Genomic DNA, 23,025 nt, shown 5'->3' on the forward strand with positions numbered 1-23,025 from the left:
GCTCTGAATACCTGGACATCAAAGAAAGCCTTCACATCAGCAACACCTTGTCCTACCAGCCGCTTTGAACATATGCAGCTTTTCCAGGCCCCATGACTTTTAGGCATCTCTGTATTATAGAAGTATCCAAAACACGGTTTATTTTTCTTGTACAGAAGATTCCGTTCACCGGGGAGTGAATCCTTGTCGGGCCAATTTTGATCCTAGTATTCCTCAGAATAGGAACCGAACATTTCAGTGAATGTATCCGTCATCCAGCCCTTCCTCAAATGAAGAAAGGAACAGCCATCAACAAAAGACAGTTGTTTCATAAATACAACTCTGCCCTTCCTTTCCAGATCAGGGCTTTTCTGCAACAACTCTCTGACACTTACAAACACTGGGGCAGATTTACGACATTTTGGAGCAGGGCAGCACAGCAAGTCACATTGCTGTGCCCTGTGTCAAAGAAAACGGGCAATAATGTGTTATATGTATGCAATACTGTCCTTTTCCACTGCGCTGGAGCCATTTTGACTGCCTAGAGCCAGCGCCGGCAACCTTGCACCATGGTGCAAGGTTGTCTGCGTTGTAGGCAAAATTGTTTTTGTGAAGGAAGAGGCACCTTCCTACACAAAAACAATCTTGGGAGGCTTTTCCCTTTTCCTATGCGTGCTGCAAAACGCAGCACACATAGAAAGGGGAAACAACAAAGAGAAATAAAGATATTTCTCCTCACTGACCCTCCCCTGGGGAGGGGTAAGGTGTTGGTGCATTCCCAGATTTACATGGCTCTGTAAATTTGGGGATGCGTCTAACAACATGGGTGTTGCGTTGGAACACACACTGCAAAGCCCTTGGATCGCCTCCCTAATGCAGAGTAAGCCAGCGCACCGCTTTACAATGCCTTGCCTTAATCACTATCTACGGGACTATTCAAAGCCACGCCAAGTGGCTTTGCGTGATCTCCTAGATATGGTTAAAAGGTCTGACCGCTGTTGCGTCACTAGAAGTCACGCAACTGCAGTGCAAGCCTCTCTTAAATATGCCCCACTAGTTCCAGTTTCTTTCTTCAGAAACTTTTTATAACGCTATGCCACTCTGTTCCAGTGGCACAGGAAGATGTCACAACAGCATTTTTGCTGCCATCTGGCTTAGCTCTCAGATGGTAAGTGATACAGACTTTAAAAACTGCTGCTGTGGTCTATGCCGCTAACTAAAGTATTGCTTCAGCACGACAGGCTCAAGTTGAAGGCGAAAAACAGTCCACATCCCCTCTTCCAGCAGGCTAGAGGGTACCACAATTTAGTCTTACTTTGTTTTTTGTTTTTATATTTACTTATCTATTTATTTCATTATTTTAAAAAAGGACATTGCTGGGAAGGCAGTCGGGCTACGCTCCTGGCTCCTATAAAGCCAAGATTAGGCAAAGTTTTGAAGCACTCAACTGGCCTGCCGCCAGAGCGGAACCTTCTCCAATTCACGCTCTGCCGCCAACCCACCCACCTCGTTTCCCCGGCATTGGGGCATGTTTGAACTCCAAAATGGCGGCCTCCGGGGTTCCACACATTGCAGCTTTACCATTTTCAAGGTACAGGGATTATTCTACTGTTTAAAAGCTGCTGGCATTCCGATTTTCTTCATGAGGCTATCAATCTTGCAGTGTTCTAATATAGCATACGAGAACATTATTAGGGGCCCAAAGGGATCATTAAACGTCTTCTGTTGAGAGTTATTGACAAAAGCGAGGGGACAGGGCATTTAACTAATGTGACAGCAGAGGAACGACGCCTATGCTGACAGCTCAACATTTCGTTCAATGAGGTAAGAATGCTTTAAATTAAACAGGAAAGCCAAAAAAACGACATTTGCTAGAATATTAGACCAGATGGCTTATTCCAACCATTATTTGATTGTTGCAACTTCACTGTCCCCAATGAATCTTAAAAAATTCCAATGTCCTAAGATATCTAGCCCTTGATGTACTAGAGGTTGTGCGAGCGTTCCTGGGAAGCTGAATGATTTTCTGCTGCGCCTACAGGCTTTTATGGTAAGTAATCAGATGCAATCCTTTACGCTTACGTTACTTTGTGCTATGCGAGTCCCCGTGCAACACCTTAGCAAATGCCCAAGACGGCGTTCTTTGTCCTCATCGGTCTAAGATCCTCAACAGCCTTATACATTTTAGGACCTGTGACCAGGGTGTTACTCTTGGTTTTAGTCTAAAAAGACTAACTAGCATTAGAAAGCCCCTTTTCCCCACGTCAATTCGACAGGGCGATAAGCCACTGAGCGGCACTAATTGTGTGGAAGATGTCTAAACTCTAAAAATAGATCAAACATAGAGGCCCAGATTTATGAAACGCTTGCGTTATCACAGCGTAAGGCAACACCAGGGCATCAGTGAGGTTTACTAAACCACGCAAGGCCACCTTGCGTGGCATTGCATGTCTTAATAAATCTAGAGTAACCCATGGCAGCGCAAGTCGCTGCCTTGCGTTACTGTTTGCCGGGAAGGCGTTCCATGGGTAGGGAGTGGGTGATCTTAGGCATCCACCCATGCTCTTTCATGCATTCCCAGATTTACTAAGAGTAGTAAACCTGGGAACGCGTACGCCTTCCCAACTGAGGAGCAACAAGGAGAAATATCTTTGTTTCTCTACGTTTTATCCTCAAGTTGTCCTGCTGAGTTGCGTAAAAGGTGAGTAAATCTTCCCCTTCCTCGGGTCCATTTGAAAAGACCCTCTTTACTTAAATGTACCAAATTACGATTAGAAAGACCGTTTGAAAAGCTCAGTTTATAAAAGAAAGCCCCCAAAAAGCTCAAAAGAGGTGATTGCAAATACAAGTCAAGTGAGAATCTGGCAACCATCAAATATCCAAGAAAAGAAGTTTAAAATGCTGTACTCTCTTAAACTGAAACAAGAAGCTAACCACTCAGTTTGTGTTTCCTTCCTCCAGTTCTCCGTAAAAGAAGAGAGGAACGTTCATGAATAGCAGACAGCAGCTGCACAAATGCAACACTGTCCACTGGCTTCACGCTCAGAAGAAAACACTACAACTCTTCCTCGTGGTTAGCGAAGACCAGACACTTTCGAACACATTTCCTCAGTTAAAAACTATAGAAATGATCCCTGAAAGTATAGTCTTGCCTGAACCACTTCCAGCTCACACAGACAGAAAAAGTGGAAACCCTTCTTACCTACAGTAAGCACCTGTTGGGCATCAAGTCAAAAAACATATAAATATATAGATAAGACCACAAAATAGCATTCAGCAGATGCGCGTGCATTTCTGTGCAAGAAAGAGTTCTCCCTAGAACTCGGGTGACACAATGCTTTAAAAATTTGAATATCAGAAATCAGCCACCAATCAAATTCAGCCTGCCTTTTCCCGGCCCTGTCTCACACACAGACACACACACACACACACAGGTTACCTGTTGGCTGCTCCTGAAACAGACAGAGGACTACAGTATGAAAGTTAAAGTTCAAACAGGTAAAGAAACGGCAGCCATACTTTCCTTTCCTGCTCTCGTTTACCGCAACAAACACATTTTAACTTGTTTAAAAAGTAAGAGAAACAGTTGGTAAACTCACAAAAAAGACAGTCTACCGTTACTTCCAGAGCTTTCGGCACTGCACTAAATGACAATTATTACCATTTCAAGATGGCTACGCATTATCAGACTGCACGAAGTGGGTGCATTTTACTGGAGATCGGACAGAATCACCAGAGCGCTTACTCTGTTCAAGTAAAGCAGCACACACTTGCCCTCTGAGTTCACATCATACTGTGCTGAAAGTGTAGGTGGTGAAAACACTGGGAATTATTCTTGTTCACAGCCTTCATTTTGAAGCTCGAGCCAAGACATGGATTTCTCTGGTAGTTTCATCCTCAGATATCTTGGTGAGATGTTCAACTTCCTGACACAAATCGATTTACATGTTAAGAGGCAGAGCATTAATTAGCACTCATTTGGACTACTGCAATGCCTTACACAAGGGAAAATGGGGAAAACTTGAAACAAAACGGCAGGTTCCACAGGATTTTGCAGGAAGACAGTTTTCAATCAGAATATTTGGTTCAGATTATGACCTTTCAATGTGCCGAAAGCGTGATACTGATTGCTAGTGAATGAGAAACGACCTGGTAGGTTTGCAAGTATGGAAACAAAAGGTGTAGCAAGCAACCTACCTTTACATTTTGAAAAGTTGCACCACAGATCAAATGTATGGCAATGTCTTCAATCAGTCTCCCCAAACAAAGTAACTCTCCCCCAGTTCACGTGTAAGACCCTTACAAGGCGATGGCATTCCGCAGGAACCACGGGTTACAACGGAACCTACCACTTTCAGATGAGCTCTGAATACCTGGACATCAAAGAAAGCCTTCACATCAGCAACACCTTGTCCTACCAGCCGCTTTGAACATATGCAGCTTTTCCAGGCCCCATGACTTTTAGGCATCTCTGTATTATAGAAGTATCCAAAACACGGTTTATTTTTCTTGTACAGAAGATTCCGTTCACCGGGGAGTGAATCCTTGTCGGGCCAATTTTGATCCTAGTATTCCTCAGAATAGGAACCGAACATTTCAGTGAATGTATCCGTCATCCAGCCCTTCCTCAAATGAAGAAAGGAACAGCCATCAACAAAAGACAGTTGTTTCATAAATACAACTCTGCCCTTCCTTTCCAGATCAGGGCTTTTCTGCAACAACTCTCTGACACTTACAAACACTGGGGCAGATTTACGACATTTTGGAGCAGGGCAGCACAGCAAGTCACATTGCTGTGCCCTGTGTCAAAGAAAACGGGCAATAATGTGTTATATGTATGCAATACTGTCCTTTTCCACTGCGCTGGAGCCATTTTGACTGCCTAGAGCCAGCGCCGGCAACCTTGCACCATGGTGCAAGGTTGTCTGCGTTGTAGGCAAAATTGTTTTTGTGAAGGAAGAGGCACCTTCCTACACAAAAACAATCTTGGGAGGCTTTTCCCTTTTCCTATGCGTGCTGCAAAACGCAGCACACATAGAAAGGGGAAACAACAAAGAGAAATAAAGATATTTCTCCTCACTGACCCTCCCCTGGGGAGGGGTAAGGTGTTGGTGCATTCCCAGATTTACATGGCTCTGTAAATTTGGGGATGCGTCTAACAACATGGGTGTTGCGTTGGAACACACACTGCAAAGCCCTTGGATCGCCTCCCTAATGCAGAGTAAGCCAGCGCACCGCTTTACAATGCCTTGCCTTAATCACTATCTACGGGACTATTCAAAGCCACGCCAAGTGGCTTTGCGTGATCTCCTAGATATGGTTAAAAGGTCTGACCGCTGTTGCGTCACTAGAAGTCACGCAACTGCAGTGCAAGCCTCTCTTAAATATGCCCCACTAGTTCCAGTTTCTTTCTTCAGAAACTTTTTATAACGCTATGCCACTCTGTTCCAGTGGCACAGGAAGATGTCACAACAGCATTTTTGCTGCCATCTGGCTTAGCTCTCAGATGGTAAGTGATACAGACTTTAAAAACTGCTGCTGTGGTCTATGCCGCTAACTAAAGTATTGCTTCAGCACGACAGGCTCAAGTTGAAGGCGAAAAACAGTCCACATCCCCTCTTCCAGCAGGCTAGAGGGTACCACAATTTAGTCTTACTTTGTTTTTTGTTTTTATATTTACTTATCTATTTATTTCATTATTTTAAAAAAGGACATTGCTGGGAAGGCAGTCGGGCTACGCTCCTGGCTCCTATAAAGCCAAGATTAGGCAAAGTTTTGAAGCACTCAACTGGCCTGCCGCCAGAGCGGAACCTTCTCCAATTCACGCTCTGCCGCCAACCCACCCACCTCGTTTCCCCGGCATTGGGGCATGTTTGAACTCCAAAATGGCGGCCTCCGGGGTTCCACACATTGCAGCTTTACCATTTTCAAGGTACAGGGATTATTCTACTGTTTAAAAGCTGCTGGCATTCCGATTTTCTTCATGAGGCTATCAATCTTGCAGTGTTCTAATATAGCATACGAGAACATTATTAGGGGCCCAAAGGGATCATTAAACGTCTTCTGTTGAGAGTTATTGACAAAAGCGAGGGGACAGGGCATTTAACTAATGTGACAGCAGAGGAACGACGCCTATGCTGACAGCTCAACATTTCGTTCAATGAGGTAAGAATGCTTTAAATTAAACAGGAAAGCCAAAAAAACGACATTTGCTAGAATATTAGACCAGATGGCTTATTCCAACCATTATTTGATTGTTGCAACTTCACTGTCCCCAATGAATCTTAAAAAATTCCAATGTCCTAAGATATCTAGCCCTTGATGTACTAGAGGTTGTGCGAGCGTTCCTGGGAAGCTGAATGATTTTCTGCTGCGCCTACAGGCTTTTATGGTAAGTAATCAGATGCAATCCTTTACGCTTACGTTACTTTGTGCTATGCGAGTCCCCGTGCAACACCTTAGCAAATGCCCAAGACGGCGTTCTTTGTCCTCATCGGTCTAAGATCCTCAACAGCCTTATACATTTTAGGACCTGTGACCAGGGTGTTACTCTTGGTTTTAGTCTAAAAAGACTAACTAGCATTAGAAAGCCCCTTTTCCCCACGTCAATTCGACAGGGCGATAAGCCACTGAGCGGCACTAATTGTGTGGAAGATGTCTAAACTCTAAAAATAGATCAAACATAGAGGCCCAGATTTATGAAACGCTTGCGTTATCACAGCGTAAGGCAACACCAGGGCATCAGTGAGGTTTACTAAACCACGCAAGGCCACCTTGCGTGGCATTGCATGTCTTAATAAATCTAGAGTAACCCATGGCAGCGCAAGTCGCTGCCTTGCGTTACTGTTTGCCGGGAAGGCGTTCCATGGGTAGGGAGTGGGTGATCTTAGGCATCCACCCATGCTCTTTCATGCATTCCCAGATTTACTAAGAGTAGTAAACCTGGGAACGCGTACGCCTTCCCAACTGAGGAGCAACAAGGAGAAATATCTTTGTTTCTCTACGTTTTATCCTCAAGTTGTCCTGCTGAGTTGCGTAAAAGGTGAGTAAATCTTCCCCTTCCTCGGGTCCATTTGAAAAGACCCTCTTTACTTAAATGTACCAAATTACGATTAGAAAGACCGTTTGAAAAGCTCAGTTTATAAAAGAAAGCCCCCAAAAAGCCCAAAAGAGGTGATTGCAAATACAAGTCAAGTGAGAATCTGGCAACCATCAAATATCCAAGAAAAGAAGTTTAAAATGCTGTACTCTCTTAAACTGAAACAAGAAGCTAACCACTCAGTTTGTGTTTCCTTCCTCCAGTTCTTCGTAAAAGAAGAGAGGAACGTTCATCAATAGCAGACAGCAGCTGCACAAATGCAACACTGTCCACTGGCTTCGCGCTCAGAAGAAAACACTACAACTCTTCCTCGTGGTTAGCGAAGACCAGACACTTTCGAACACATTTCCTCAGTTAAAAACTATAGAAATGATCCCTGAAAGTATAGTCTTGCCTGAACCACTTCCAGCTCACACAGACAGAAAAAGTGGAAACCCTTCTTACCTACAGTAAGCACCTGTTGGGCATCAAGTCAAAAAACATATAAATATATAGATAAGACCACAAAATAGCATTCAGCAGATGCGCGTGCATTTCTGTGCAAGAAAGAGTTCTCCCTAGAACTCGGGTGACACAATGCTTTAAAAATTTGCATATCAGAAATCAGCCACCAATCAAATTCAGCCTGCCTTTTCCCGGCCCTGTCTCACACACAGACACACACACACACACAGGTTACCTGTTGGCTGCCCCTGAAACAGACAGAGGACTACAGTATGAAAGTTAAAGTTCAAACAGGTAAAGAAACGGCAGCCATACTTTCCTTTCCTGCTCTCGTTTACCGCAACAAACACATTTTAACTTGTTTAAAAAGTAAGAGAAACAGTTGGTAAACTCACAAAAAAGACAGTCTACCGTTACTTCCAGAGCTTTCGGCACTGCACTAAATGACAATTATTACCATTTCAAGATGGCTACGCATTATCAGACTGCACGAAGTGGGTGCATTTTACTGGAGATCGGACAGAATCACCAGAGCGCTTACTCTGTTCAAGTAAAGCAGCACACACTTGCCCTCTGAGTTCACATCATACTGTGCTGAAAGTGTAGGTGGTGAAAACACTGGGAATTATTCTTGTTCACAGCCTTCATTTTGAAGCTCAAGCCAAGACATGGATTTCTCTGGTAGTTTCATCCTCAGATATCTTGGTGAGATGTTCAACTTCCTGACGCAAATCGATTTACATGTTAAGAGGCAGAGCATTAATTAGCACTCATTTGGACTACTGCAATGCCTTACACAAGGGAAAATGGGGAAAACTTGAAACAAAACGGCAGGTTCCACAGGATTTTGCAGGAAGACAGTTTTCAATCAGAATATTTGGTTCAGATTATGACCTTTCAATGTGCCGAAAGCGTGATACTGATTGCTAGTGAATGAGAAACGACCTGGTAGGTTTGCAAGTATGGAAACAAAAGGTGTAGCAAGCAACCTACCTTTACATTTTGAAAAGTTGCACCACAGATCAAATGTATGGCAATGTCTTCAATCAGTCTCCCCAAACAAAGTAACTCTCCCCCAGTTCACGTGTAAGACCCTTACAAGGCGATGGCATTCCGCAGGAACCACGGGTTACAACGGAACCTACCACTTTCAGATGAGCTCTGAATACCTGGACATCAAAGAAAGCCTTCACATCAGCAACACCTTGTCCTACCAGCCGCTTTGAACATATGCAGCTTTTCCAGGCCCCATGACTTTTAGGCATCTCTGTATTATAGAAGTATCCAAAACACGGTTTATTTTTCTTGTACAGAAGATTCCGTTCACCGGGGAGTGACTCCTTGTCGGGACAATTTTGATCCTAGTATTCTTCAGAATAGGAACCGAACATTTCAGTGAATGTATCCGTCATCCAGCCCTTCCTCAAATGAAGAAAGGAACAGCCATCAACAAAAGACAGTTGTTTCATAAATACAACTCTGCCCTTCCTTTCCAGATCAGGGCTTTTCTGCAACAACTCTCTGACACTTACAAACACTGGGGCAGATTTACGACATTTTGGCGCAGGGCAGCACAGCAAGTCACATTGCTGTGCCCTGTGTCAAAGAAAACGGGCAATAATGTGTTATATGTATGCAATACTGTCCTTTTCCACTGCGCTGGAGCCATTTTGACTGCCTAGAGCCAGCGCCGGCAACCTTGCACCATGGTGCAAGGTTGTCTGCGTTGTAGGCAAAATTGTTTTTGTGAAGGAAGAGGCACCTTCCTACACAAAAACAATCTTGGGAGGCTTTTCCCTTTTCCTATGCGTGCTGCAAAACGCAGCACACATAGAAAGGGGAAACAACAAAGAGAAATAAAGATATTTCTCCTCACTGACCCTCCCCTGGGGAGGGGTAAGGTGTTGGTGCATTCCCAGATTTACATGGCTCTGTAAATTTGGGGATGCGTCTAACAACATGGGTGTTGCGTTGGAACACACACTGCAAAGCCCTTGGATCGCCTCCCTAATGCAGAGTAAGCCAGCGCACCGCTTTACAATGCCTTGCCTTAATCACTATCTACGGGACTATTCAAAGCCACGCCAAGTGGCTTTGCGTGATCTCCTAGATATGGTTAAAAGGTCTGACCGCTGTTGCGTCACTAGAAGTCACGCAACTGCAGTGCAAGCCTCTCTTAAATATGCCCCACTAGTTCCAGTTTCTTTCTTCAGAAACTTTTTATAACGCTATGCCACTCTGTTCCAGTGGCACAGGAAGATGTCACAACAGCATTTTTGCTGCCATCTGGCTTAGCTCTCAGATGGTAAGTGATACAGACTTTAAAAACTGCTGCTGTGGTCTATGCCGCTAACTAAAGTATTGCTTCAGCACGACAGGCTCAAGTTGAAGGCGAAAAACAGTCCACATCCCCTCTTCCAGCAGGCTAGAGGGTACCACAATTTAGTCTTACTTTGTTTTTTGTTTTTATATTTACTTATCTATTTATTTCATTATTTTAAAAAAGGACATTGCTGGGAAGGCAGTCGGGCTACGCTCCTGGCTCCTATAAAGCCAAGATTAGGCAAAGTTTTGAAGCACTCAACTGGCCTGCCGCCAGAGCGGAACCTTCTCCAATTCACGCTCTGCCGCCAACCCACCCACCTCGTTTCCCCGGCATTGGGGCATGTTTGAACTCCAAAATGGCGGCCTCCGGGGTTCCACACATTGCAGCTTTACCATTTTCAAGGTACAGGGATTATTCTACTGTTTAAAAGCTGCTGGCATTCCGATTTTCTTCATGAGGCTATCAATCTTGCAGTGTTCTAATATAGCATACGAGAACATTATTAGGGGCCCAAAGGGATCATTAAACGTCTTCTGTTGAGAGTTATTGACAAAAGCGAGGGGACAGGGCATTTAACTAATGTGACAGCAGAGGAACGACGCCTATGCTGACAGCTCAACATTTCGTTCAATGAGGTAAGAATGCTTTAAATTAAACAGGAAAGCCAAAAAAACGACATTTGCTAGAATATTAGACCAGATGGCTTATTCCAACCATTATTTGATTGTTGCAACTTCACTGTCCCCAATGAATCTTAAAAAATTCCAATGTCCTAAGACATCTAGCCCTTGATGTACTAGAGGTTGTGCGAGCGTTCCTGGGAAGCTGAATGATTTTCTGCTGCGCCTACAGGCTTTTATGGTAAGTAATCAGATGCAATCCTTTACGCTTACGTTACTTTGTGCTATGCGAGTCCCCGTGCAACACCTTAGCAAATGCCCAAGACGGCGTTCTTTGTCCTCATCGGTCTAAGATCCTCAACAGCCTTATACATTTTAGGACCTGTGACCAGGGTGTTACTCTTGGTTTTAGTCTAAAAAGACTAACTAGCATTAGAAAGCCCCTTTTTCCCACGTCAATTCGACAGGGCGATAAGCCACTGAGCGGCACTAATTGTGTGGAAGATGTCTAAACTCTAAAAATAGATCAAACATAGAGGCCCAGATTTATGAAACGCTTGCGTTATCACAGCGTAAGGCAACACCAGGGCATCAGTGAGGTTTACTAAACCACGCAAGGCCACCTTGCGTGGCATTGCATGTCTTAATAAATCTAGAGTAACCCATGGCAGCGCAAGTCGCTGCCTTGCGTTACTGTTTGCCGGGAAGGCGTTCCATGGGTAGGGAGTGGGTGATCTTAGGCATCCACCCATGCTCTTTCATGCATTCCCAGATTTACTAAGAGTAGTAAACCTGGGAACGCGTACGCCTTCCCAACTGAGGAGCAACAAGGAGAAATATCTTTGTTTCTCTACGTTTTATCCTCAAGTTGTCCTGCTGAGTTGCGTAAAAGGTGAGTAAATCTTCCCCTTCCCCGGGTCCATTTGAAAAGACCCTCTTTACTTAAATGTACCAAATTACGATTAGAAAGACCGTTTGAAAAGCTCAGTTTATAAAAGAAAGCCCCCAAAAAGCTCAAAAGAGGTGATTGCAAATACAAGTCAAGTGAGAATCTGGCAACCATCAAATATCCAAGAAAAGAAGTTTAAAATGCTGTACTCTCTTAAACTGAAACAAGAAGCTAACCACTCAGTTTGTGTTTCCTTCCTCCAGTTCTTCGTAAAAGAAGAGAGGAACGTTCATCAATAGCAGACAGCAGCTGCACAAATGCAACACTGTCCACTGGCTTCGCGCTCTCGTGGTTAGCGAAGACCAGACACTTTCGAACACATTTCCTCAGTTAAAAACTATAGAAATGATCCCTGAAAGTATAGTCTTGCCTGAACCACTTCCAGCTCACACAGACAGAAAAAGTGGAAACCCTTCTTACCTACAGTAAGCACCTGTTGGGCATCAAGTCAAAAAACATATAAATATATAGATAAGACCACAAAATAGCATTCAGCAGATGCGCGTGCATTTCTGTGCAAGAAAGAGTTCTCCCTAGAACTCGGGTGACACAATGCTTTAAAAATTTGCATATCAGAAATCAGCCACCAATCAAATTCAGCCTGCCTTTTCCCGGCCCTGTCTCACACACAGACACACACACACACACACAGGTTACCTGTTGGCTGCTCCTGAAACAGACAGAGGACTACAGTATGAAAGTTAAAGTTCAAACAGGTAAAGAAACGGCAGCCATACTTTCCTTTCCTGCTCTCGTTTACCGCAACAAACACATTTTAACTTGTTTAAAAAGTAAGAGAAACAGTTGGTAAACTCACAAAAAAGACAGTCTACCGTTACTTCCAGAGCTTTCGGCACTGCACTAAATGACAATTATTACCATTTCAAGATGGCTACGCATTATCAGACTGCACGAAGTGGGTGAATTTTACTGGAGATCGGACAGAATCACCAGAGCGCTTACTCTGTTCAAGTAAAGCAGCACACACTTGCCCTCTGAGTTCACATCATACTGTGCTGAAAGTGTAGGTGGTGAAAACACTGGGAATTATTCTTGTTCACAGCCTTCATTTTGAAGCTCGAGCCAAGACATGGATTTCTCTGGTAGTGTCATCCTCAGATATCTTGGTGAGATGTTCAACTTCCTGACGCAAATCGATTTACATGTTAAGAGGCAGAGCATTAATTAGCACTCATTTGGACTACTGCAATGCCTTACACAAGGGAAAATGGGGAAAACTTGAAACAAAACGGCAGGTTCCACAGGATTTTGCAGGAAGACAGTTTTCAATCAGAATATTTGGTTCAGATTATGACCTTTCAATGTGCCGAAAGCGTGATACTGATTGCTAGTGAATGAGAAACGACCTGGTAGGTTTGCAAGTATGGAAACAAAAGGTGTAGCAAGCAACCTACCTTTACATTTTGAAAAGTTGCACCACAGATCAAATGTATGGCAATGTCTTCAATCAGTCTCCCCAAACAAAGTAACTCTCACCCAGTTCACGTGTAAGACCCTTACAAGGCGATGGCATTCCGCAGGAACCACGGGTTACAACGGAACCTACCACTTTCAGATGAGCTCTGAATACCTGGACATCAAAGAAAGCCTTCACATCAGCAACACCTTGTCCTACCAGCCGCTTTGAACATATGCAGCTTTTCCAGGCCCCATGACTTTTAGGCATCTCTGTATTATAGAAGTATCCAAAACACGGTTTATTTTTCTTGTACAGAAGATTCCGTTCACCGGGGAGTGAATCCTTGTCGGGCCAATTTTGATCCTAGTATTCTTCAGAATAGGAACCGAACATTTCAGTGAATGTATCCGTCATCCAGCCCTTCCTCAAATGAAGAAAGGAACAGCCATCAACAAAAGACAGTTGTTTCATAAATACAACTCTGCCCTTCCTTTCCAGATCAGGGCTTTTCTGCAACAACTCTCTGACACTTACAAACACTGGGGCAGATTTACGAAATTTTGGCGCAGGGCAGCACAGCAAGTCACATTGCTGTGCCCTGTGTCAAAGAAAACGGGCAATAATGTGTTATATGTATGCAATACTGTCCTTTTCCACTGCGCTGGAGCCATTTTGACTGCCTAGAGCCAGCGCCGGCAACCTTGCACCATGGTGCAAGGTTGTCTGCGTTGTAGGCAAAATTGTTTTTGTGAAGGAAGAGGCACCTTCCTACACAAAAACAATCTTGGGAGGCTTTTCCCTTTTCCTATGCGTGCTGCAAAACGCAGCACACATAGAAAGGGGAAACAACAAAGAGAAATAAAGATATTTCTCCTCACTGACCCTCCCCTGGGGAGGGGTAAGGTGTTGGTGCATTCCCAGATTTACATGGCTCTGTAAATTTGGGGATGCGTCTAACAACATGGGTGTTGCGTTGGAACACACACTGCAAAGCCCTTGGATCGCCTCCCTAATGCAGAGTAAGCCAGCGCACCGCTTTACAATGCCTTGCCTTAATCACTATCTACGGGACTATTCAAAGCCACGCCAAGTGGCTTTGCGTGATCTCCTAGATATGGTTAAAAGGTCTGACCGCTGTTGCGTCACTAGAAGTCACGCAACTGCAGTGCAAGCCTCTCTTAAATATGCCCCACTAGTTCCAGTTTCTTTCTTCAGAAACTTTTTATAACGCTATGCCACTCTGTTCCAGTGGCACAGGAAGATGTCACAACAGCATTTTTGCTGCCATCTGGCTTAGCTCTCAGATGGTAAGTGATACAGACTTTAAAAACTGCTGCTGTGGTCTATGCCGCTAACTAAAGTATTGCTTCAGCACGACAGGCTCAAGTTGAAGGCGAAAAACAGTCCACATCCCCTCTTCCAGCAGGCTAGAGGGTACCACAATTTAGTCTTACTTTGTTTTTTGTTTTTATATTTACTTATCTATTTATTTCATTATTTTAAAAAAGGACATTGCTGGGAAGGCAGTCGGGCTACGCTCCTGGCTCCTATAAAGCCAAGATTAGGCAAAGTTTTGAAGCACTCAACTGGCCTGCCGCCAGAGCGGAACCTTCTCCAATTCACGCTCTGCCGCCAACCCACCCACCTCGTTTCCCCGGCATTGGGGCATGTTTGAACTCCAAAATGGCGGCCTCCGGGGTTCCACACATTGCAGCTTTACCATTTTCAAGGTACAGGGATTATTCTACTGTTTAAAAGCTGCTGGCATTCCGATTTTCTTCATGAGGCTATCAATCTTGCAGTGTTCTAATATAGCATACGAGAACATTATTAGGGGCCCAAAGGGATCATTAAACGTCTTCTGTTGAGAGTTATTGACAAAAGCGAGGGGACAGGGCATTTAACTAATGTGACAGCAGAGGAACGACGCCTATGCTGACAGCTCAACATTTCGTTCAATGAGGTAAGAATGCTTTAAATTAAACAGGAAAGCCAAAAAAACGACATTTGCTAGAATATTAGACCAGATGGCTTATTCCAACCATTATTTGATTGTTGCAACTTCACTGTCCCCAATGAATCTTAAAAAATTCCAATGTCCTAAGACATCTAGCCCTTGATGTACTAGAGGTTGTGCGAGCGTTCCTGGGAAGCTGAATGATTTTCTGCTGCGCCTACAGGCTTTTATGGTAAGTAATCAGATGCAATCCTTTACGCTTACGTTACTTTGTGCTATGCGAGTCCCCGTGCAACACCTTAGCAAATGCCCAAGACGGCGTTCTTTGTCCTCATCGGTCTAAGATCCTCAACAGCCTTATACATTTTAGGACCTGTGACCAGGGTGTTACTCTTGGTTTTAGTCTAAAAAGACTAACTAGCATTAGAAAGCCCCTTTTTCCCACGTCAATTCGACAGGGCGATAAGCCACTGAGCGGCACTAATTGTGTGGAAGATGTCTAAACTCTAAAAATAGATCAAACATAGAGGCCCAGATTTATGAAACGCTTGCGTTATCACAGCGTAAGGCAACACCAGGGCATCAGTGAGGTTTACTAAACCACGCAAGGCCACCTTGCGTGGCATTGCATGTCTTAATAAATCTAGAGTAACCCATGGCAGCGCAAGTCGCTGCCTTGCGTTACTGTTTGCCGGGAAGGCGTTCCATGGGTAGGGAGTGGGTGATCTTAGGCATCCACCCATGCTCTTTCATGCATTCCCAGATTTACTAAGAGTAGTAAACCTGGGAACGCGTACGCCTTCCCAACTGAGGAGCAACAAGGAGAAATATCTTTGTTTCTCTACGTTTTATCCTCAAGTTGTCCTGCTGAGTTGCGTAAAAGGTGAGTAAATCTTCCCCTTCCCCGGGTCCATTTGAAAAGACCCTCTTTACCTAAATGTACCAAATTACGATTAGAAAGACCGTTTGAAAAGCTCAGTTTATAAAAGAAAGCCCCCAAAAAGCTCAAAAGAGGTGATTGCAAATACAAGTCAAGTGAGAATCTGGCAACCATCAAATATCCAAGAAAAGAAGTTTAAAATGCTGTACTCTCTTAAACTGAAACAAGAAGCTAACCACTCAGTTTGTGTTTCCTTCCTCCAGTTCTCCGTAAAAGAAGAGAGGAACGTTCATGAATAGCAGACAGCAGCTGCACAAATGCAACACTGTCCACTGGCTTCACGCTCAGAAGAAAACACTACAACTCTTCCTCGTGGTTAGCGAAGACCAGACACTTTCGAACACATTTCCTCAGTTAAAAACTATAGAAATGATCCCTGAAAGTATAGTCTTGCCTGAACCACTTCCAGCTCACACAGACAGAAAAAGTGGAAACCCTTCTTACCTACAGTAAGCACCTGTTGGGCATCAAGTCAAAAAACATATAAATATATAGATAAGACCACAAAATAGCATTCAGCAGATGCGCGTGCATTTCTGTGCAAGAAAGAGTTCTCCCTAGAACTCGGGTGACACAATGCTTTAAAAATTTGAATATCAGAAATCAGCCACCAATCAAATTCAGCCTGCCTTTTCCCGGCCCTGTCTCACACACAGACACACACACACACACACAGGTTACCTGTTGGCTGCTCCTGAAACAGACAGAGGACTACAGTATGAAAGTTAAAGTTCAAACAGGTAAAGAAACGGCAGCCATACTTTCCTTTCCTGCTCTCGTTTACCGCAACAAACACATTTTAACTTGTTTAAAAAGTAAGAGAAACAGTTGGTAAACTCACAAAAAAGACAGTCTACCGTTACTTCCAGAGCTTTCGGCACTGCACTAAATGACAATTATTACCATTTCAAGATGGCTACGCATTATCAGACTGCACGAAGTGGGTGCATTTTACTGGAGATCGGACAGAATCACCAGAGCGCTTACTCTGTTCAAGTAAAGCAGCACACACTTGCCCTCTGAGTTCACATCATACTGTGCTGAAAGTGTAGGTGGTGAAAACACTGGGAATTATTCTTGTTCACAGCCTTCATTTTGAAGCTCGAGCCAAGACATGGATTTCTCTGGTAGTTTCATCCTCAGATATCTTGGTGAGATGTTCAACTTCCTGACACAAATCGATTTACATGTTAAGAGGCAGAGCATTAATTAGCACTCATTTGGACTACTGCAATGCCTTACACAAGGGAAAATGGGGAAAACTTGAAACAAAACGGCAGGTTCCACAGGATTTTGCAGGAAGACAGTTTTCAATCAGAATATTTGGTTCAGATTATGACCTTTCAATGTGCCGAAAGCGTGATACTGATTGCTAGTGAATGAGAAACGACCTGGTAGGTTTGCAAGTATGGAAACAAAAGGTGTAGCAAGCAACCTACCTTTACATTTTGAAAAGTTGCACCACAGATCAAATGTATGGCAATGTCTTCAATCAGTCTCCCCAAACAAAGTAACTCTCCCCCAGTTCACGTGTAAGACCCTTACAAGGCGATGGCATTCCGCAGGAACCACGGGTTACAACGGAACCTACCACTTTCAGATGAGCTCTGAATACCTGGACATCAAAGAAAGCCTTCACATCAGCAACACCTTGTCCTACCAGCCGCTTTGAACATATGCAGCTTTTCCAGGCCCCATGACTTTTAGGCATCTCTGTATTATAGAAGTATCCAAAACACGGTTTATTTTTCTTGTACAGAAGATTCCGTTCACCGGGGAGTGAATCCTTGTCGGGCCAATTTTGATCCTAGTATTCCTCAGAATAGGAACCGAACATTTCAGTGAATGTATCCGTCATCCAGCCCTTCCTCAAATGAAGAAAGGAACAGCCATCAACAAAAGACAGTTGTTTCATAAATACAACTCTGCCCTTCCTTTCCAGATCAGGGCTTTTCTGCAACAACTCTCTGACACTTACAAACACTGGGGCAGATTTACGACATTTTGGAGCAGGGCAGCACAGCAAGTCACATTGCTGTGCCCTGTGTCAAAGAAAACGGGCAATAATGTGTTATATGTATGCAATACTGTCCTTTTCCACTGCGCTGGAGCCATTTTGACTGCCTAGAGCCAGCGCCGGCAACCTTGCACCATGGTGCAAGGTTGTCTGCGTTGTAGGCAAAATTGTTTTTGTGAAGGAAGAGGCACCTTCCTACACAAAAACAATCTTGGGAGGCTTTTCCCTTTTCCTATGCGTGCTGCAAAACGCAGCACACATAGAAAGGGGAAACAACAAAGAGAAATAAAGATATTTCTCCTCACTGACCCTCCCCTGGGGAGGGGTAAGGTGTTGGTGCATTCCCAGATTTACATGGCTCTGTAAATTTGGGGATGCGTCTAACAACATGGGTGTTGCGTTGGAACACACACTGCAAAGCCCTTGGATCGCCTCCCTAATGCAGAGTAAGCCAGCGCACCGCTTTACAATGCCTTGCCTTAATCACTATCTACGGGACTATTCAAAGCCACGCCAAGTGGCTTTGCGTGATCTCCTAGATATGGTTAAAAGGTCTGACCGCTGTTGCGTCACTAGAAGTCACGCAACTGCAGTGCAAGCCTCTCTTAAATATGCCCCACTAGTTCCAGTTTCTTTCTTCAGAAACTTTTTATAACGCTATGCCACTCTGTTCCAGTGGCACAGGAAGATGTCACAACAGCATTTTTGCTGCCATCTGGCTTAGCTCTCAGATGGTAAGTGATACAGACTTTAAAAACTGCTGCTGTGGTCTATGCCGCTAACTAAAGTATTGCTTCAGCACGACAGGCTCAAGTTGAAGGCGAAAAACAGTCCACATCCCCTCTTCCAGCAGGCTAGAGGGTACCACAATTTAGTCTTACTTTGTTTTTTGTTTTTATATTTACTTATCTATTTATTTCATTATTTTAAAAAAGGACATTGCTGGGAAGGCAGTCGGGCTACGCTCCTGGCTCCTATAAAGCCAAGATTAGGCAAAGTTTTGAAGCACTCAACTGGCCTGCCGCCAGAGCGGAACCTTCTCCAATTCACGCTCTGCCGCCAACCCACCCACCTCGTTTCCCCGGCATTGGGGCATGTTTGAACTCCAAAATGGCGGCCTCCGGGGTTCCACACATTGCAGCTTTACCATTTTCAAGGTACAGGGATTATTCTACTGTTTAAAAGCTGCTGGCATTCCGATTTTCTTCATGAGGCTATCAATCTTGCAGTGTTCTAATATAGCATACGAGAACATTATTAGGGGCCCAAAGGGATCATTAAACGTCTTCTGTTGAGAGTTATTGACAAAAGCGAGGGGACAGGGCATTTAACTAATGTGACAGCAGAGGAACGACGCCTATGCTGACAGCTCAACATTTCGTTCAATGAGGTAAGAATGCTTTAAATTAAACAGGAAAGCCAAAAAAACGACATTTGCTAGAATATTAGACCAGATGGCTTATTCCAACCATTATTTGATTGTTGCAACTTCACTGTCCCCAATGAATCTTAAAAAATTCCAATGTCCTAAGATATCTAGCCCTTGATGTACTAGAGGTTGTGCGAGCGTTCCTGGGAAGCTGAATGATTTTCTGCTGCGCCTACAGGCTTTTATGGTAAGTAATCAGATGCAATCCTTTACGCTTACGTTACTTTGTGCTATGCGAGTCCCCGTGCAACACCTTAGCAAATGCCCAAGACGGCGTTCTTTGTCCTCATCGGTCTAAGATCCTCAACAGCCTTATACATTTTAGGACCTGTGACCAGGGTGTTACTCTTGGTTTTAGTCTAAAAAGACTAACTAGCATTAGAAAGCCCCTTTTCCCCACGTCAATTCGACAGGGCGATAAGCCACTGAGCGGCACTAATTGTGTGGAAGATGTCTAAACTCTAAAAATAGATCAAACATAGAGGCCCAGATTTATGAAACGCTTGCGTTATCACAGCGTAAGGCAACACCAGGGCATCAGTGAGGTTTACTAAACCACGCAAGGCCACCTTGCGTGGCATTGCATGTCTTAATAAATCTAGAGTAACCCATGGCAGCGCAAGTCGCTGCCTTGCGTTACTGTTTGCCGGGAAGGCGTTCCATGGGTAGGGAGTGGGTGATCTTAGGCATCCACCCATGCTCTTTCATGCATTCCCAGATTTACTAAGAGTAGTAAACCTGGGAACGCGTACGCCTTCCCAACTGAGGAGCAACAAGGAGAAATATCTTTGTTTCTCTACGTTTTATCCTCAAGTTGTCCTGCTGAGTTGCGTAAAAGGTGAGTAAATCTTCCCCTTCCTCGGGTCCATTTGAAAAGACCCTCTTTACTTAAATGTACCAAATTACGATTAGAAAGACCGTTTGAAAAGCTCAGTTTATAAAAGAAAGCCCCCAAAAAGCTCAAAAGAGGTGATTGCAAATACAAGTCAAGTGAGAATCTGGCAACCATCAAATATCCAAGAAAAGAAGTTTAAAATGCTGTACTCTCTTAAACTGAAACAAGAAGCTAACCACTCAGTTTGTGTTTCCTTCCTCCAGTTCTCCGTAAAAGAAGAGAGGAACGTTCATGAATAGCAGACAGCAGCTGCACAAATGCAACACTGTCCACTGGCTTCACGCTCAGAAGAAAACACTACAACTCTTCCTCGTGGTTAGCGAAGACCAGACACTTTCGAACACATTTCCTCAGTTAAAAACTATAGAAATGATCCCTGAAAGTATAGTCTTGCCTGAACCACTTCCAGCTCACACAGACAGAAAAAGTGGAAACCCTTCTTACCTACAGTAAGCACCTGTTGGGCATCAAGTCAAAAAACATATAAATATATAGATAAGACCACAAAATAGCATTCAGCAGATGCGCGTGCATTTCTGTGCAAGAAAGAGTTCTCCCTAGAACTCGGGTGACACAATGCTTTAAAAATTTGAATATCAGAAATCAGCCACCAATCAAATTCAGCCTGCCTTTTCCCGGCCCTGTCTCACACACAGACACACACACACACACACAGGTTACCTGTTGGCTGCTCCTGAAACAGACAGAGGACTACAGTATGAAAGTTAAAGTTCAAACAGGTAAAGAAACGGCAGCCATACTTTCCTTTCCTGCTCTCGTTTACCGCAACAAACACATTTTAACTTGTTTAAAAAGTAAGAGAAACAGTTGGTAAACTCACAAAAAAGACAGTCTACCGTTACTTCCAGAGCTTTCGGCACTGCACTAAATGACAATTATTACCATTTCAAGATGGCTACGCATTATCAGACTGCACGAAGTGGGTGCATTTTACTGGAGATCGGACAGAATCACCAGAGCGCTTACTCTGTTCAAGTAAAGCAGCACACACTTGCCCTCTGAGTTCACATCATACTGTGCTGAAAGTGTAGGTGGTGAAAACACTGGGAATTATTCTTGTTCACAGCCTTCATTTTGAAGCTCGAGCCAAGACATGGATTTCTCTGGTAGTTTCATCCTCAGATATCTTGGTGAGATGTTCAACTTCCTGACACAAATCGATTTACATGTTAAGAGGCAGAGCATTAATTAGCACTCATTTGGACTACTGCAATGCCTTACACAAGGGAAAATGGGGAAAACTTGAAACAAAACGGCAGGTTCCACAGGATTTTGCAGGAAGACAGTTTTCAATCAGAATATTTGGTTCAGATTATGACCTTTCAATGTGCCGAAAGCGTGATACTGATTGCTAGTGAATGAGAAACGACCTGGTAGGTTTGCAAGTATGGAAACAAAAGGTGTAGCAAGCAACCTACCTTTACATTTTGAAAAGTTGCACCACAGATCAAATGTATGGCAATGTCTTCAATCAGTCTCCCCAAACAAAGTAACTCTCCCCCAGTTCACGTGTAAGACCCTTACAAGGCGATGGCATTCCGCAGGAACCACGGGTTACAACGGAACCTACCACTTTCAGATGAGCTCTGAATACCTGGACATCAAAGAAAGCCTTCACATCAGCAACACCTTGTCCTACCAGCCGCTTTGAACATATGCAGCTTTTCCAGGCCCCATGACTTTTAGGCATCTCTGTATTATAGAAGTATCCAAAACACGGTTTATTTTTCTTGTACAGAAGATTCCGTTCACCGGGGAGTGAATCCTTGTCGGGCCAATTTTGATCCTAGTATTCCTCAGAATAGGAACCGAACATTTCAGTGAATGTATCCGTCATCCAGCCCTTCCTCAAATGAAGAAAGGAACAGCCATCAACAAAAGACAGTTGTTTCATAAATACAACTCTGCCCTTCCTTTCCAGATCAGGGCTTTTCTGCAACAACTCTCTGACACTTACAAACACTGGGGCAGATTTACGACATTTTGGAGCAGGGCAGCACAGCAAGTCACATTGCTGTGCCCTGTGTCAAAGAAAACGGGCAATAATGTGTTATATGTATGCAATACTGTCCTTTTCCACTGCGCTGGAGCCATTTTGACTGCCTAGAGCCAGCGCCGGCAACCTTGCACCATGGTGCAAGGTTGTCTGCGTTGTAGGCAAAATTGTTTTTGTGAAGGAAGAGGCACCTTCCTACACAAAAACAATCTTGGGAGGCTTTTCCCTTTTCCTATGCGTGCTGCAAAACGCAGCACACATAGAAAGGGGAAACAACAAAGAGAAATAAAGATATTTCTCCTCACTGACCCTCCCCTGGGGAGGGGTAAGGTGTTGGTGCATTCCCAGATTTACATGGCTCTGTAAATTTGGGGATGCGTCTAACAACATGGGTGTTGCGTTGGAACACACACTGCAAAGCCCTTGGATCGCCTCCCTAATGCAGAGTAAGCCAGCGCACCGCTTTACAATGCCTTGCCTTAATCACTATCTACGGGACTATTCAAAGCCACGCCAAGTGGCTTTGCGTGATCTCCTAGATATGGTTAAAAGGTCTGACCGCTGTTGCGTCACTAGAAGTCACGCAACTGCAGTGCAAGCCTCTCTTAAATATGCCCCACTAGTTCCAGTTTCTTTCTTCAGAAACTTTTTATAACGCTATGCCACTCTGTTCCAGTGGCACAGGAAGATGTCACAACAGCATTTTTGCTGCCATCTGGCTTAGCTCTCAGATGGTAAGTGATACAGACTTTAAAAACTGCTGCTGTGGTCTATGCCGCTAACTAAAGTATTGCTTCAGCACGACAGGCTCAAGTTGAAGGCGAAAAACAGTCCACATCCCCTCTTCCAGCAGGCTAGAGGGTACCACAATTTAGTCTTACTTTGTTTTTTGTTTTTATATTTACTTATCTATTTATTTCATTATTTTAAAAA

General features: G+C 44.0%; 4 non-coding genes and 1 pseudogene across 4 annotated transcripts; all 5 read right to left on the reverse strand.

Moving 5' to 3' along the window:
* Positions 1-2,911: 2,911 nt before the first annotated feature.
* Positions 2,912-3,129, reverse strand: LOC138286146 (small nucleolar RNA U3). Its single transcript, XR_011201839.1, has one exon. It is a non-coding gene; the product is annotated as a small nucleolar RNA U3 (small nucleolar RNA).
* A 4,123-nt stretch (positions 3,130-7,252) lies between these two features.
* LOC138286070 (small nucleolar RNA U3) lies at positions 7,253-7,470 on the reverse strand. The gene has a single exon (XR_011201765.1). It is a non-coding gene; the product is annotated as a small nucleolar RNA U3 (small nucleolar RNA).
* A 4,121-nt stretch (positions 7,471-11,591) lies between these two features.
* LOC138286198 (small nucleolar RNA U3) lies at positions 11,592-11,785 on the reverse strand (annotated as a pseudogene).
* Positions 11,786-15,908: 4,123 nt separating this feature from the next.
* LOC138286147 (small nucleolar RNA U3) lies at positions 15,909-16,126 on the reverse strand. Its single transcript, XR_011201840.1, has one exon. It is a non-coding gene; the product is annotated as a small nucleolar RNA U3 (small nucleolar RNA).
* A 4,123-nt stretch (positions 16,127-20,249) lies between these two features.
* Positions 20,250-20,467, reverse strand: LOC138286149 (small nucleolar RNA U3). The gene has a single exon (XR_011201841.1). It is a non-coding gene; the product is annotated as a small nucleolar RNA U3 (small nucleolar RNA).
* Positions 20,468-23,025: the final 2,558 nt, after the last annotated feature.

The sequence above is a fragment of the Pleurodeles waltl genome, chromosome 3_1, assembly GCF_031143425.1.
Source record: "Pleurodeles waltl isolate 20211129_DDA chromosome 3_1, aPleWal1.hap1.20221129, whole genome shotgun sequence".
Lineage (NCBI taxonomy): Eukaryota > Metazoa > Chordata > Amphibia > Caudata > Salamandridae > Pleurodeles > Pleurodeles waltl.